The sequence below is a fragment of the Scyliorhinus torazame genome, chromosome 2, assembly GCF_047496885.1.
Source record: "Scyliorhinus torazame isolate Kashiwa2021f chromosome 2, sScyTor2.1, whole genome shotgun sequence".
In the NCBI taxonomy this organism is placed as follows: domain Eukaryota; kingdom Metazoa; phylum Chordata; class Chondrichthyes; order Carcharhiniformes; family Scyliorhinidae; genus Scyliorhinus; species Scyliorhinus torazame.
In genome coordinates, this window is record NC_092708.1 from 49561501 (window position 1) to 49575538 (window position 14038).

Consider the following 14038-nt stretch of genomic DNA (forward strand, 5'->3'; position numbering starts at 1 on the left):
GAACAGGGTGGGAATGGAAGGATACGGACTCCGTAAGTGCAGACGGTTTTGTTTAGGCATGTACCATGGTCGGCACAGGCTTGAAGGGCCGAAGGGCCTGTTCCTGTGCTGTATTGTTCTTTGTTCTAAACTGGAGCACCCGGAGGAAGCCCATGCAGACATGGGGAGAACTTGCAAACTTCACATAGACAGTCACTCAAGGCCGGGCTTGAACCAAGGTCTCTGGCGCTGTGTGGCAGCAGTGTTAATCACTGTGCCACCCACTGGCGGAAAAGGAAAAAGAATAAATCCTAAACAATACACAAGCAAACTTTTGAAAATAACCTCCTGCAGACAGAAGCACAAGAGGAGGTTGATATTGCCTGTTGAAAGTATATTATTTTAAACTCTTTAAATTAAAAAAATTGTTTTGCAGCTGCACCAGAAAAACTACTTCAATGCTATTTTGAATCTTTATTTGGGAAAAGTAACAGAACTAAGAATATTAAAAGCAATTAGTGCTGCCAGATGGGTTTTGTAATTTTTGATAAACAAACGTCCACTCTTTCTTTCTCTCAACCATACAAAACACACATTAAACAAGGATAATCATTAATTAGGAGGCACAAAGTTTGGAATTCCAAAGTATTGGAGGCATCCTTGACCAAATAAATTCAAAAGTCTCAGCCCGCAGTATGACTAGCATGCAATAATGCATACGTAACAAGAAATTAGTATAAATATTATAAAATATAATCTGTGCGTTTGTTTCTAAATGGATCTTCTACAAACCATATACCTTATTTGACAAAGGGGAAAAAATGTACAGCAATGATCAGTGCGTTTTAAGTAGCCAGAATCAGACAAGAAGGTCTGGAACGATTTTTGTGCTCCCAATAGATTGACGATTGAAGAAAACCTTATGATCAAAAGATTTGCATTCGGAAGCTTTGCCTGCTTAGACTGCAGGAAAAATAGCTATACTTAAGGAACTTTAAATCAGATCCCACTGACAAATGACAGATTTCTCTTGGGTGATAGATCAGTAAAAATTGATTTACTTGTAAATTTGATAAACACCACCCTGAAATTTCCCATTATTTTTTCCCCCAAAATCATGTGCAGAGATGCATGCACATTGCACTTTTGATGTTGCGATGCACACAGAGGAGCCTTGAAAATGTTATTAGACCTACTGAAAAATTATTATATACATCTCAGAATACTGTGGTAGTGTAGTGTTACTTCAAACAAGCTATTATACATTCACAAATACAATACCAATTTTATTGCTAAAATAGCTGGACAGTACACTTTGTGATAATGAAAATTTATATTACTTTTGGGACTGCCAACGAGACCATAAAAGTAAGGTTTGTGAGCTGTATAAATAATTGGTGATTCCAGAATATTCAAGATAAAAATGAATTTTACTAATTTAATTGGCAGTTTCATGGTTTTCTCAAGTAATTTTTTTTGTTTGACTCCCCCCTCAATTTTTTGTGGTCAGTAATAAAAAAGTGAAAAACATACAAAATACAAACATATAATTGGTACTCCTGTGATTTTGTAGAGTGCTCATTGTGGTCTGATCTAAACTAGACGTATTTCTTCAAATTAACATTCATCGGGGAAATCTAGTAAGGAAAACTGTGTGTCAATCTGCAAAGTACTGACCAGAGACATGCTCGAAAAGAGGCTCCCAACGTTGATTATTGACAAAGATCTTCACCACTATCACTACCTCACTCCACTGAACTTGGTTGGATTTTGAACAAATCTAGTTGTTTCTTTAATCATCGTAAGACATTAAACTTTTTCCCTTCTCAACTTCCATCTTTCTAAAAGTGCTAATCCAATGTATCATGCTGAAGAGTACAGCTCAGTATTGTGATGATTGAGGCACTTTTCACCCTGGTTCTCAAGATCATGTTGACATGCAGATACCAAATTGCCATATTGAGTAGTGTGATCAAGCTAGCGTAGTGGATGAGAGCATAATCTGCAACAAAGAGTTGGCAAATACAGGTCGCTTAGGCGAGTATTCATTGCAATTCAGTTGATCCAAACCAAGATTTGTTGTACTTGATGCAAATAACTTACAAATCAATCTCTCAGCTTCACTTCATCTATTTTCATGCTCAAAATGAGGTGAAGTCTCAGAATTGCAATAGTCAATTACTTTCAAATGTCCTTGTAATACCTTTCTCACAGGAACAACCTTAAGAATGGACACTGAGCAGATGATGTCCTAACCATTTACATTGTGACTTGAATTTGGAAGCTAAAAGCAAACAGCATTGATGCCAAAAGTAGAACTCATTGAATCTGAGGGTGCAAACTTGGGAACTAGAAAATAAGTTGGAGTACGTGTGCAAGTGCACAGACAAAGTGCAGCAGATGGGATGAAAAGCTTTCACAAACTATGGGACTGAGACATATCGGAGAATTTAAGAATGCTTGACACCCAACATATCCAATCAGCTCACAATGAAGACCTGCCTACATTTAGAAGCAATCAACTATGTTTTGCTAAACCAGTGGAGTAATTTGATTATTTTGCTCAGGTTTTCCTCCAATATTCATATAGAACTCTTGAATTCATAATGCTTCAAATTGTTATTTCCTCACTGCGTGAGGTTTATTCGATACACTGGGTGATGGAAATTATCAAATTGGGAGGGGTAAAGGGGAGAAGTAATGATAAATCATTTTTACGGGGGACACTCAACACTGCCACAAAACACAGATTTATTCTACAGCTGGATTGCTTGTATGTCTTGGGAATCATACGAAACACATACCCCTCCCTCTTCTGCTCAGACAATAAACTGCTCAAGGAAGACAAACTTCAATGAATCACAAACTGTAAGAAATCTGACACACTTCCAAATTTGTTAAACCTCTGCTTGGACTGTCATGCTGCAAAAACAAACCAAATCAGAAGGCCAAACTTCGACATTTTTCATCAAAACGACCGACTAATGAGAAAACAGAATTCCATTAACAAATTAATTTCAGCCAACACTCCACCATCACGCACTTTTCTCCTGGGACCAATGAGTCAAAAAAAAGACAATTCCCGCTCAATCACAATATCCCATAACCCAAGAATTCCCGCGCATCCTCAGATCCAGGTTTAAATGGAACACAATCTGATGAAGTGGCAAGCAACGAGCTGCCATATTGGCTGCACGACCCACAAATCATCTAAAAGCACGGTTTCAATAAAAAATATTTCTTGGGAATGCAGGAAAGCTGTCAAAATTAAAAGGACAAATTTCTTTGACATCTTCCCTCGGAAATTCAAACATTGAGCTTTTCTTGCTGATCCGGAAGTTACGTGAATGTTTAGAGAGGTATCTACGGCTCTGAAAGAACTACTTTGGCTTTGCGAGGTCAAGGTTTTTGAGGATACAGTTAAAACAAGACATTTCTTGGGTGGGCAACACAGCATTACAAATAATGGATAGCTGCAGGAAGGATATATTTAGATGAGAATTTTCAAAATAACAAGCCAAAAACTATTCACCAGTTCTTGGAAAGAAAGTTGATAGATCTCATCACTGCTTCAAGCAGCAGCTTTGGTTGACGCCACCTGGATACCAAGATCTCCGAAGCGTGTATAGATATTAACGGAGCACTCTGGTTATCACAACAAAGCATTAGATATCTTACTGACCGGGATACCACTGAAAGCAGATTTAATTTCTTTGGTGAGTATAACCATCAAGTTGAGAGATTAGATCTTTCCACATTGCTCACCCCTCATCAGTATTAAGCTCTTGCAAGATAGCTGCACTCCCTTCACTTCAACCTCAACATCTTTCAACCAAATGATCACAAAGAGCAGTGTCACCTGATCAGTACCTTTGTCACTTCTGGACAGGACTCATCCAAAACTATGCTGAATGCCCAGAGTTCCATATTGCACGAACTGCAACTTGGAATCAGAGAATCCCTACAATGCAAAAAAGGCCATTTGGCCAACTGAGTCTTCACCTACCCTCTGAAAGTGTACTTCACCCAAGTTCACGACCTGCCCTATCCCATTAACCCCTTGATCTAACCTACACATCTTTTTGGACACTAAGGGGCAATTTAATATAGCCAATCCACCTAACCCGCACATCTTTGGGCTGTGGGAGGAAACCGGAGCACCCGAAGGAAACCCACGCAGAAATAGGGAGAATGTGCAAACGCCACACAGACTGTGACCCAAGGCCGGAATTAAACCTGGTCTCTGGCACTGTGAGGCAGCAGTGGTAACAGCAGTGGGAACAGCAGTGGTAACAGCAGTGGTAACAGTGCCCCCATGCCGCCCCCATCCCCCGCATCCTATCATGTGTTCACCTCATCAGGCTTTCCATCCCCAAAAGAATGGATTCCAGCATGTGGCTCTTTTGGGAAGTGGGAATTGTCTTTTAATCTTTCTGCTGATCTTCTGAGATGAGTCGCGGGCAGTGTTATAGTTGGCTGCAGTACAGGCAGGTGTGTGGCTCATGATAATTGACCTTCTGGTTTTCCTCTGCCATTTTGAAGTGCTGTACCTGCAGTGAGCGAAGACCCAGGGCATCCCGTCCCCAAGAAATTGGATTCTAAATCCTGGCCCTCAAATACTCCCTACCATAGAATCTACAGTGCAGAAGGAGGCCAGTCAGCCCATCAAAACTGCGCCGGCTTCAGCAGTAAGAGGGAGGTGGGGAAAGAGGGAAAGGGGAGGGGGGGCGGGGGGAGGAGGAGGAAATACGAGGCATGGCAATGTTACAGCGGGACAGAGAACTTAGTTTACGGGCAGCTAGGGAATAGAGCGGGGGGAGTAGGGAGTGTTGTTCTGTAGGTTGTTTTTTCTTTCTTTGCGTGTGTCGGCCCATGCGGTTGTTTAAGAGATATTGTGTTAAACTGTGAAAATTACAAATGCTTCAACAAAACATTTACTAAAAAATGCCCTTTTCTGCGCCAGCCCTTGGAAAGAGCACCCTTCCCAAGCCCATGCTTCCACACCATGTCTGTAACCCAGCCTAACCTTTTGGACACTAAGGGCAATTTAGCAATCCACCCAACCAGCACATCTTTGGACTGCGGACTGTGGGAGGAAACCGGAGCACCCGGAGGAAACCTATGCAGACATGGGTAGAAAGTGCAAATTCCACACAGTCACTCGAGGTCGGAATTGAACCTGGGTCCCTGGAGCTGCGAGGCAGCAGTGCTAACCACTGTGTCACCGTGTCACCCCATAACGAACGCCTCGTTCGGCATTCAAACCCAGAACTTCTCGCAAGCTATCCAGATTGGAACGCCCAAAGCTAACATTATACCCCCAAGCCAAAGAACCTCTGCTGCAACCTACCACTGCAACAATATCTAACCTACTGGCAGCACGGTGACACAGGTGAATAGCACTGTGGCTTCACAGCTCCAGGGTCCCAGGTTCGATTCCCCGCTGGGTCACTGTCTGTGCGGAGTCTGCATGTTCTCCACGTGTCTGCGTGGGTTTCCTCCGGGTGCTCCGGTTTCCTCCCGCAGTCCAAAGACGTGCAGGTTAGGTGGATTGGCCGTGATAAATTGCCCATAGTGTCCAAAAAGTTTAGGAGGGGTTATTATGTTATGGGGATAGGGTGGAAATGAGGGCTTGTGGGTCGGTGCAAACATGATGGGCCGAATGGCCTCCTTCTGCACTAAATGTTCTATGTATCTACATTGCAAGGCCTCTGTACTTCTGAGTAGCTTTCTTCTCATCCTTGCTTTCCTTCATTGGCAAGATGTTCAGCTCTGAAATACAGTATTATTTCTGAACAGATTGACTTTTAGAACATAGAACAGTACAGCACAGTACAGGCCCTTCAGCCCACAATGTTGTGACGACCATTTATCCTAATCTAAGATCAACCTAACCTACACCCCTTCAGTTTTAAGATAGATAGTTTTTTTGAAGAATAAAGGGATTAAGGGTTATGGTGTTCGGGCCGGAAAGTGGAGCTGAGTCCACAAAAGATCAGCCATGATCTCATTGAATGGCGGAGCAGGCTCGAGGGGCCAGATGGCCTACTCCTGCTCCTAGTTCTCATGTTCTTATGTTCTTATGTAATTTACTGCTGACCAAATGCCTGTCCAAAAGTCGCTTAAATGTCCCAAATGACTGACTCCACCACCTCCACTGGCAGTGCATTCCACGCACCCACCACACTCTGTGTAAAGAACCGACCGCTGACATCGCCCCTATACCTTCCTCCAATCACCTTAAAATCATGCCCCCTCGTGATAACCATTTCCGCCCTGGGGAAAAGTCTCTGACGATCCACTCTATCCATGCCTCTCATCACCTCGTACACCTCTATCAAGTCACCTCTCTTCCCTCTTCGTTAGAAAAGCCCTAGCTCTCTCAACCTTTCTTCATAAGACATGCCCTCCAGTCCAGGCAGCATCCTGGTAAATCTCCTCTGCACCCTCTCCAAAGCATCCACATCCTTCCTATAATGAGGCGATCAGAACTGGACACAATATTCCAAGTGTGATCTAACTAGGGTTTTAGAAAGCTGCAGCAAAACTTTGCGGCTCTTAAACTCAAAGTTCAAAGGTTAGGTGGGTTTACGGTTGTATAGCTTACTGACCTTCCTTTTATGAGTTTACAGGCCTAGCATTGTCATGTGATTTCTCAAAGTTCTTCAGTCTTGCTAGCTCTCACCTCGTAAAACTACCTATTTGATCATGCCTATTATCACCTGATACGATACCGGACCAAACCTCAACTTTTCTTAGAATACCAGATGAGAACCCCAAACAATTTTTTAATTTGTAAAATTGTGAGGAAAGGGTACTCACTCCAGGAATGATAGTTCTGACCAATAGGTGTCCTTTATGTGAAAACAAACTTTTAATTTAAACACATAATTTACAACATTAATAGCAAAGAAATAGCTTTACAATTATCAGTTAAACAGTTCTTAAGACACAAAGAAAAACTTGAACTTACTATCTACACCTGCTGCTAATTCCAATTAAGCAATCCAATACAGTTCAAATGCCACTTCAAATAACGTTAACAAAACAGGTCACTTGCTTAGCTGTGGAGACTCTTTTGGAGAGAGATCCTTTCAGGAGTAGACCCAGTACACTTCTGCTCAATCTAACAACATTTGGCAAAACAGCTGTGAAACATAAAATTTTACAACAGACTGCAAATAGACAGACCTGGCTCCTTCCATTAATTGTATCATCTGCATCCCACTAAGTTCCATGATCTTCTGAGCTAGGGTTACATACAATCCCTCCCAAGTTATCTATACTCTAAGGAACCATCCAAAATATACAAAATGTTCCACTGTCCCTTTATCTGCAACCAAGTAAATGGTTGGAATGATTACCTCACTCTTTTATGACACATTAATTACAGCTTTAGCAGGTATACTGCCTGCGTGTATTTTAAACCAGGAGTTAATAACATTACTGCCACAAATATTAAATATTATATCAATTTCTTACAACCATCACATACCTCAATTGCAAATTGTTATGGGTTCTTTAATTAAAAGAATGTTTATTTTATTGGCGGTGGAGATGCATTCACAAAATCACTTGTCCGCTAATAATGCTGGATCCAATCTCCATGGCGGACGCTGAGAGAGGCCTAATCCTCGTGCCAAATCAACAAAATGTGGGACATTGTCCAAAATCACAATCAGCCACCTCTGCAAAAGGGGAGGACAAACCAATCAATAACAAAACAGTCAATACAAAAGCATACCTAGTGCACACGGGAGAAAAATGTATCTTCATCACACGAGTGCGAAAAGTGTCATGGAGCCATGGATCTGCACCGACCCCCCATTGTTCCATGAGCCTGGCCACCCCTGATGGGAGTCAGATATTTGGGCCTGGACCGATCAAGCCTGAGTTGCAGAACACAGTTTAAACCCAAAATAAGTCAATCCAAAGTGGGGATGAAGGCCAGCAGCATATTAATAAAATTAATAACATCCCTGTTTGGAGCATAGATATTAGCCAGAATCACCGAGCTGCCTGCCAAAGATCCATAGACAATAACGTGTCTACCATTGGAATCAGAAGAGATCTTAGTGGCAGAAAACGGAAACTTTTATTGATTAATATCGGCACGCCCTGGGCCCAACGTCAAAGCCCTAATGAAAAACTTTACCCATCCACCCCTTCCGCAACCTTATCTGGTCTCTGACCCACATGTGAGTCTCTTGCAGAAACACCACGTTGGCATTTAAACTCTTACGGTGAGCAAATAACCTCAATCTTTTCACTGGGCGGTCAACCTCCTGACATTCCAGGTGACCAAACGAATTGATGGCCTCCACCCAGCCCTCGATCCGTAGTCAGCGATTTTTACCACGAGGAATTATCCAACAGATAGAGAGAAAATACAGCAACCAGGCCCACCCAGGAAGGCCGCCAAACCCACTAACAAGATTAGACAAAGAAAAATCAGCAGTCACCATCAGCAAACCCCCCACCCCACCTCACCCCCTCGTCTTCAGAACCTGCTACACCTAAATAAGCATGAGAAGGTTAAGTTCACCTTGAAGGAGACTATTGAGGGGTTTTATAAGAGATGGTACCTGTTTCTTCTTTACTTTAAAGAGTTGGTCACTGTCAGCTGCTCTGGTGGTGGTGGGGGGAGGCGGCAGCATTATTTTTTGAGTCTTCTGTGTATCAATTCACAGTGTGAGGGGGGGGTTATTTTGTTATCTTTTCTATTTTGTGTTCTTTGTTTTATGTATAAAATGTTAAAAACAGAATTTAAATATATTCAAAAAAACCAGTCTTCCAACTGGGAGCTATATATTTTCAACACAGTTCGAACAAAAATCATATCAAACTAAAGCCCACACCGAAGCCCAACTTGAAAAACATTCAATGCCAACAAGCACAGAAAATGCAAACATGAACAAGGAACCCCAACCATTCAACGTATCACCATGTCCATCCCCAATGCTCGAAAGCCTCAATCACCCCACAACCAGCCCATGCCTCTTTACAAAGGAATCCACATTCCCCAGCGCATCAAAAAAAAGTATTTTCTCTCAGAAGTCATTCTTAGCTGTGTCGGATACTGGTGCAGTGGTTAGCACTGCTGCCTCATGGTGCCAAGTTTGATCCCAGCTCTGGGTCACTGTCCGTGTGGAGTTTGTACATTCTCCTCCTGTTTGCGTGGGTTTAACCCCCACAACCCAAAGATGTGCAGGGTAGGTGGATTGGCCAAGCTAAATTGTCCCTTAATTGGAAAAAATGAATTGGGTACTCTAAATTTGGGTACTCTTAAAAAAAAAAAAAATGTATATATTTTTTAAAAAGCTATGTCGGCTACACCACCCGTTTTTGTCCAGGGCGGTTTTGTCTTTGTTGAACGCAGCCCGCTTCTTCGCCAGCTTCACTCCCACATCTTAGCAAAACCTGATGGTGTGGCCTTCCCAGCTGTAGTCGCAATGCCCCCTTGCCTATCTCAGGACTTGCTCTTTTTCTTTGAAATTGCGAAACTCCACAAATATTGCTTGCGGTAGTTCATCAGGATGAGTCTTCTGTTGGAGGGCTCGGTCCAGCTCGGGAGGGGTCAGGAGTCCATTCTCCCCCCATCATCCTCCCAAACATCTCTGCAAAATACCCTGTGGGAGTTGGGCCTTCCGCTTCCTCTGTCAGCCCCACAATTCAGATGTTTTGCCTCCTGGAACAATTCTCCAAATTATTCACTTTGGCCTTCAGCGATTTATTCGCACCGGCTATCAGAGGCATCTCCGCTTCCTGAGGAGCAATCTGGTCACTATATCTCGAAAGGGCCACCTCGATGCCCTGTATCCTAACTCAATGTGCCCTGATCATTTCACTGGTCCTCTCCAGCTTCAAACAGATGGCCTATCAATTGATTTGCAGAGATCCCCCGACACAACCCACCAGCTTTTGTCAAATTCCTGTTGCAAAGGTGCTCGTACGCATCTCCGCCGTTAGTCGAGTGGCTGGAGTCCCAGAGGCTGCCTCTAGGGGCTAGTTTAGCACATGGCTAAATCGCTGCCTTTGAAAGCAGACCAAGGCAGGCCAGCAGCACGGTTCAATTCCTGTACCAACCTTGCCGAACATAGAACATAGAACAGTACAGCAGAGAACAGGCCCTTCGGCCCTCGATGTTGTGCCGAACAGGCACCGGAATGTGGCGACTTGGGGCTTTTCACAGTAACTTAATTTGAAGCCTATTTGTGACAATAAGCGATTTTCATTTCATTTTTTTGGTTTATTTTTGACACGAGTTGTGGACTACAGTATTTGTGCTGAAACCTCATTCTGACCAGATTTGGGTTAAGGCTGCTAATTTTTAGTAGAGGTTACTTCGCCAAAGAATATCAATATTTTAATCAATGTAGGTCTCTCAGATGACAGGACATGGAGTTAACCCTCTTGTGGTACATATGCCACCTGGAGTAACCTCGGATCTTGAGGTTGTTTGGTGGGTCAAGCCGACCTCAAGTGTCTGATGTTTAAGCAACATGGAAGAACTGTCTTGGATGAGCCCTGTTCTCTTACTTGAGTCAAATGGATTGTATTGATACAACTAGTTGGTTATTAAAGTTTTGATAACGTCTTGATCCAATAGATTAATCCCCTCTGCCCTTTGGTGGTTATAATTTGAATTAGAAGCTGAATTCTGCAGGCTGACTTCTCGATAAAATAATTTATAATATTAGATATTCAACTTTAAAACTTTTGGATTTCTTCAAATTAGTATGCATGCTTTTTGTATATAATATTGCAATAATGAATGGCATAAAAAGAGAATATTAATATAATGCAGCATCAATTTATTGCTTTGACATTAAAAAAAATATATTCATTCAATCACTGTACAAAGATTTAAAGGAGTACAACACAAGGAGCAGAGTGCAACACAGTTTTGGTTTAATTTCATGCCTTGTAAAATATTACAGTACCAAGTATAAAAAGTACCGATGGTAACAGCTCCAACATTAACCAGTATTTTTGTGACAATTGCTGGTTCTTAAGATTAAATTCTGAAACCAATTCTTTTAGATATCAATGTTTTCGGCAAGTAAAGGAACCAACAGTAACAAGATAAAAATCTGTCACTTGCTTCAGCTAACTCAAGTTAGAAATCAAAATGGTTGTAAAAAGGATATCTTTGCAAGAATAAAATTGTCGGGGTTGTACAAGTAACAAAACAGAAATTCAGTCTACATTAAAACGTTTTATTCCATGATAGGATGCCAATCTGCCTTGTGATTCAGCAGATGGCAAAATCTCCATCTTACTTACTGCTGGTTGCGTCACACTATAGCCGTCTCACACATTTGCTCATGGATATTAGATGGAATTGGCAGACACATGGACGAAGATGCGTGTGGTCTTGGGGATAGGAAGCAGAAGTGTAAACAAAAAGACCCGAAAACAATCCACGAAAGAGAAAAACTAAAGTTAAATACATGCATAGCTGAGATAATATTGGCTCAGGAACACTGCCTCAGGCACAAGCCAGTTTAGCAAAATGCTAACACAACATCTGGTTATTACTCAAGGATACTGAGCGGTCTATCAGGACCCAAAACAAAAGCTACTTAGACAGATCCTTAGATGGCAATTTAGCTGTACTTTTGGACAGATTACACACATCAGGTGAGCAGAAAATGCAGACAAATTGCTGCTTCAAGGTCTCACAAAGATTGTTCTGAAACAGATGTTTAAAATTTACAGAATAAGCTAGGTTGAATCATCTGACAAACAATACCAGAGGGGGAAGGGTGAAAAATTGTAGTTTTCACCGATTTCTTCCTTTTAACAAAATTGTTGTGCTTTTTGCTATATACTAATAACCTGGACTTGGTTATTTAGGCCATAGTTTGGTGATGACTCAAAGCTCAGCAACCTAGTATTCAGGAAGAAATAGACTTGTGAAATGTGCAGACAAATGGCAGAAGAGCAAGTGTTACATTTGGTCTGAAGATTAACCAAACTAAATGAAATAAAACATATAATTTTAAAAGGTGTACAGGAACAGAACGACTGTAAATATTTTTCTTGAATGTGGCAGGATAAGTGGATGGACGGATTTGTTCATTGTCACGTGTACTGAGGTATTTTGAAAGGTATTTTTCTGCGTGCAGCTCAAACAGATCATTTAGTACAAGAAAGGAAAATACGTAATAGGGCAACACAAAGTACACAATGTAAATACAAAGGGCACAATTCTCCCATCGGTAACTAAGTGCCGACGCCGGAGTGAAAACCGGAGTGTTTCACTCCGGCGTCGGAGGCCGCTCCCAGGCCCCTGTTCGCCATCCCCTGGGGGGCTAGGAGCGGCGTCGCGTCATTTAGGCGCGCCCCGGGCCTTGGCGCCGCATAAAAGCAGCGCCATGTAAATGACGCGGTCGACGCCGCGTAAATGACGTCACCCACGCATGCGCGGGTTGGCCGGCGCCAACCCGTGCATGCGTGGTTGCCATCCTCCCCGAGGCCACCCCGCAGGAAGTTGTCGGATGGATCTTGCGGGGCAGCGGAGGAAAGGAGGTCCTCCTTCAGAGAGGCTGGCCCTCCGATCGGTGGGCACCGATGGCGGGCCAGACCCCATTTGAGGCCCCCCCGGTGCAGGAACCCCCCCTCCCCCTACCCCCCACAGAGTTCCCGCGTTGTTCCCGCCGGCAGTGACCAGGTGTGGACAGCGCCGGCGGGAAGCCGTCGTGTTGGGGCAGGCCGCTCGGCCCATCCGGGCCGGAGAATCGCCGCTCGCCCATTGCAAACGGCGAGCGGCGATTCTCCCAGCGGCCAGCTGTGATTCTCACCGTGCCGGTTTGGGGGGAAGGGGGGGGTGTAGCCAGTTAAAATGGCTAACTCCCGATTTAGAATGGCTAACCCCGATTTAAAATGGCGAACGGAAAAGGTTGATGGGAAAATCAGCCAACAGGACTAAAACAAGCAGCTGCAGGTAAAACTGTGTATTCGCCTCTGGGGAGGCCAGACAGAATCGATACCTGCAGCCATCAGCATAACAACACACCAGCCATCTGAATATTAATTAGCAATCCCCGGGAACAATGTGCAACAAATTAGACACACAAAGCCAACCCAGACTTTTCGGCGCCAGCAGGAGCCTACACAAAGAGAGGTGAACGACCACCCCAAAACCGCCCATCGATCAAAGAATCGCTCCAGCATTGGAGAATATCGAACCAAGTGATTGGGACAAAGTCCAATCACTTGGAACCAGGTACAGGGTCCGCCCCGAAAGGCGGGAAGCCCCTGGGGACTATAAGAATAGAGTCCAAGTTCAAATCGGCCCTTCTTCATCCTTCCGCATCCTTCGAGACCCTTCTGCAACCACCGCTCAAATCGTAAGTCCTACTTCAACGCTCGCTACGAGATAGGCGCTCCTAGCTATCGACCTGTACCAGCTTCGAATCCCGCAGGCTCAGAACCCATACGAAAGGCCATTCGTTTCCCTGATCTGGTGGGCCAGTCCCAAAGTTAAGTATTGGCCTGTTAGTTGTAGGAAGTAGCTTAGAAGTAGAATTAATGTATAAGTATTGATTACTGTATATAATATAATGTACTCTTTATTATATAACTCTTACTAAGCGGTGTGTTGGATTATTGATCATTACTCGGGCTTGAACCACGTGGCGGTATCACAAAGATACCTGGCGACTCAAGCGCAAAAGTGATAAAACAAGAGCAATTAAACTAAGGCTAAAACGAGCAACATTTTGGCGACATCCTGACGGGACCCGATCTAGAAGTGGAAAACCACTCCGGGAGAACCCAGAATTTGAATTAGAAATCCAATTGGAAACAGATAACCACAAGTGTTCAAGCAGTTCTGATCAATACTCAAAATTCAGAAGTGTGTGTATGCATGCGTAACAGGGCTATAAGGTAAAACTGATCGATTTTTGTTGCGTCAAAACTGTCGGAAGTTTGTATATTGGAAAGTAGCGAAAGCCGTACCCATATTTACAACACCGCCTTAGCCCCGTTCCAAATTTAGAAGAAGCAGTCGGACAGGAAAGATGGCAATGCAGCGCCTCATAGATCATAG

The 14038-nt window shown here is 43.3% G+C and overlaps 1 protein-coding gene across 4 annotated transcripts in view; it reads right to left on the reverse strand.

The window, feature by feature from the left end:
* Nucleotides 1–14038, reverse strand: part of mbd5 (methyl-CpG binding domain protein 5) — a 433408-nt gene that overhangs the window by 261393 nt on the left and 157977 nt on the right. Inside the window, exon 1 of one of the 4 annotated variants that reach the window (XM_072471340.1) lies at nt 7475–7638. The exons of the other annotated variants lie outside the window; for them this stretch is intronic. The gene's annotated coding sequence lies outside the window, so the exon portion shown is untranslated. Of the gene's footprint in view, nt 1–7474; nt 7639–14038 lie in introns of those variants that run through there. 4 annotated transcript variants of the gene reach the window in all.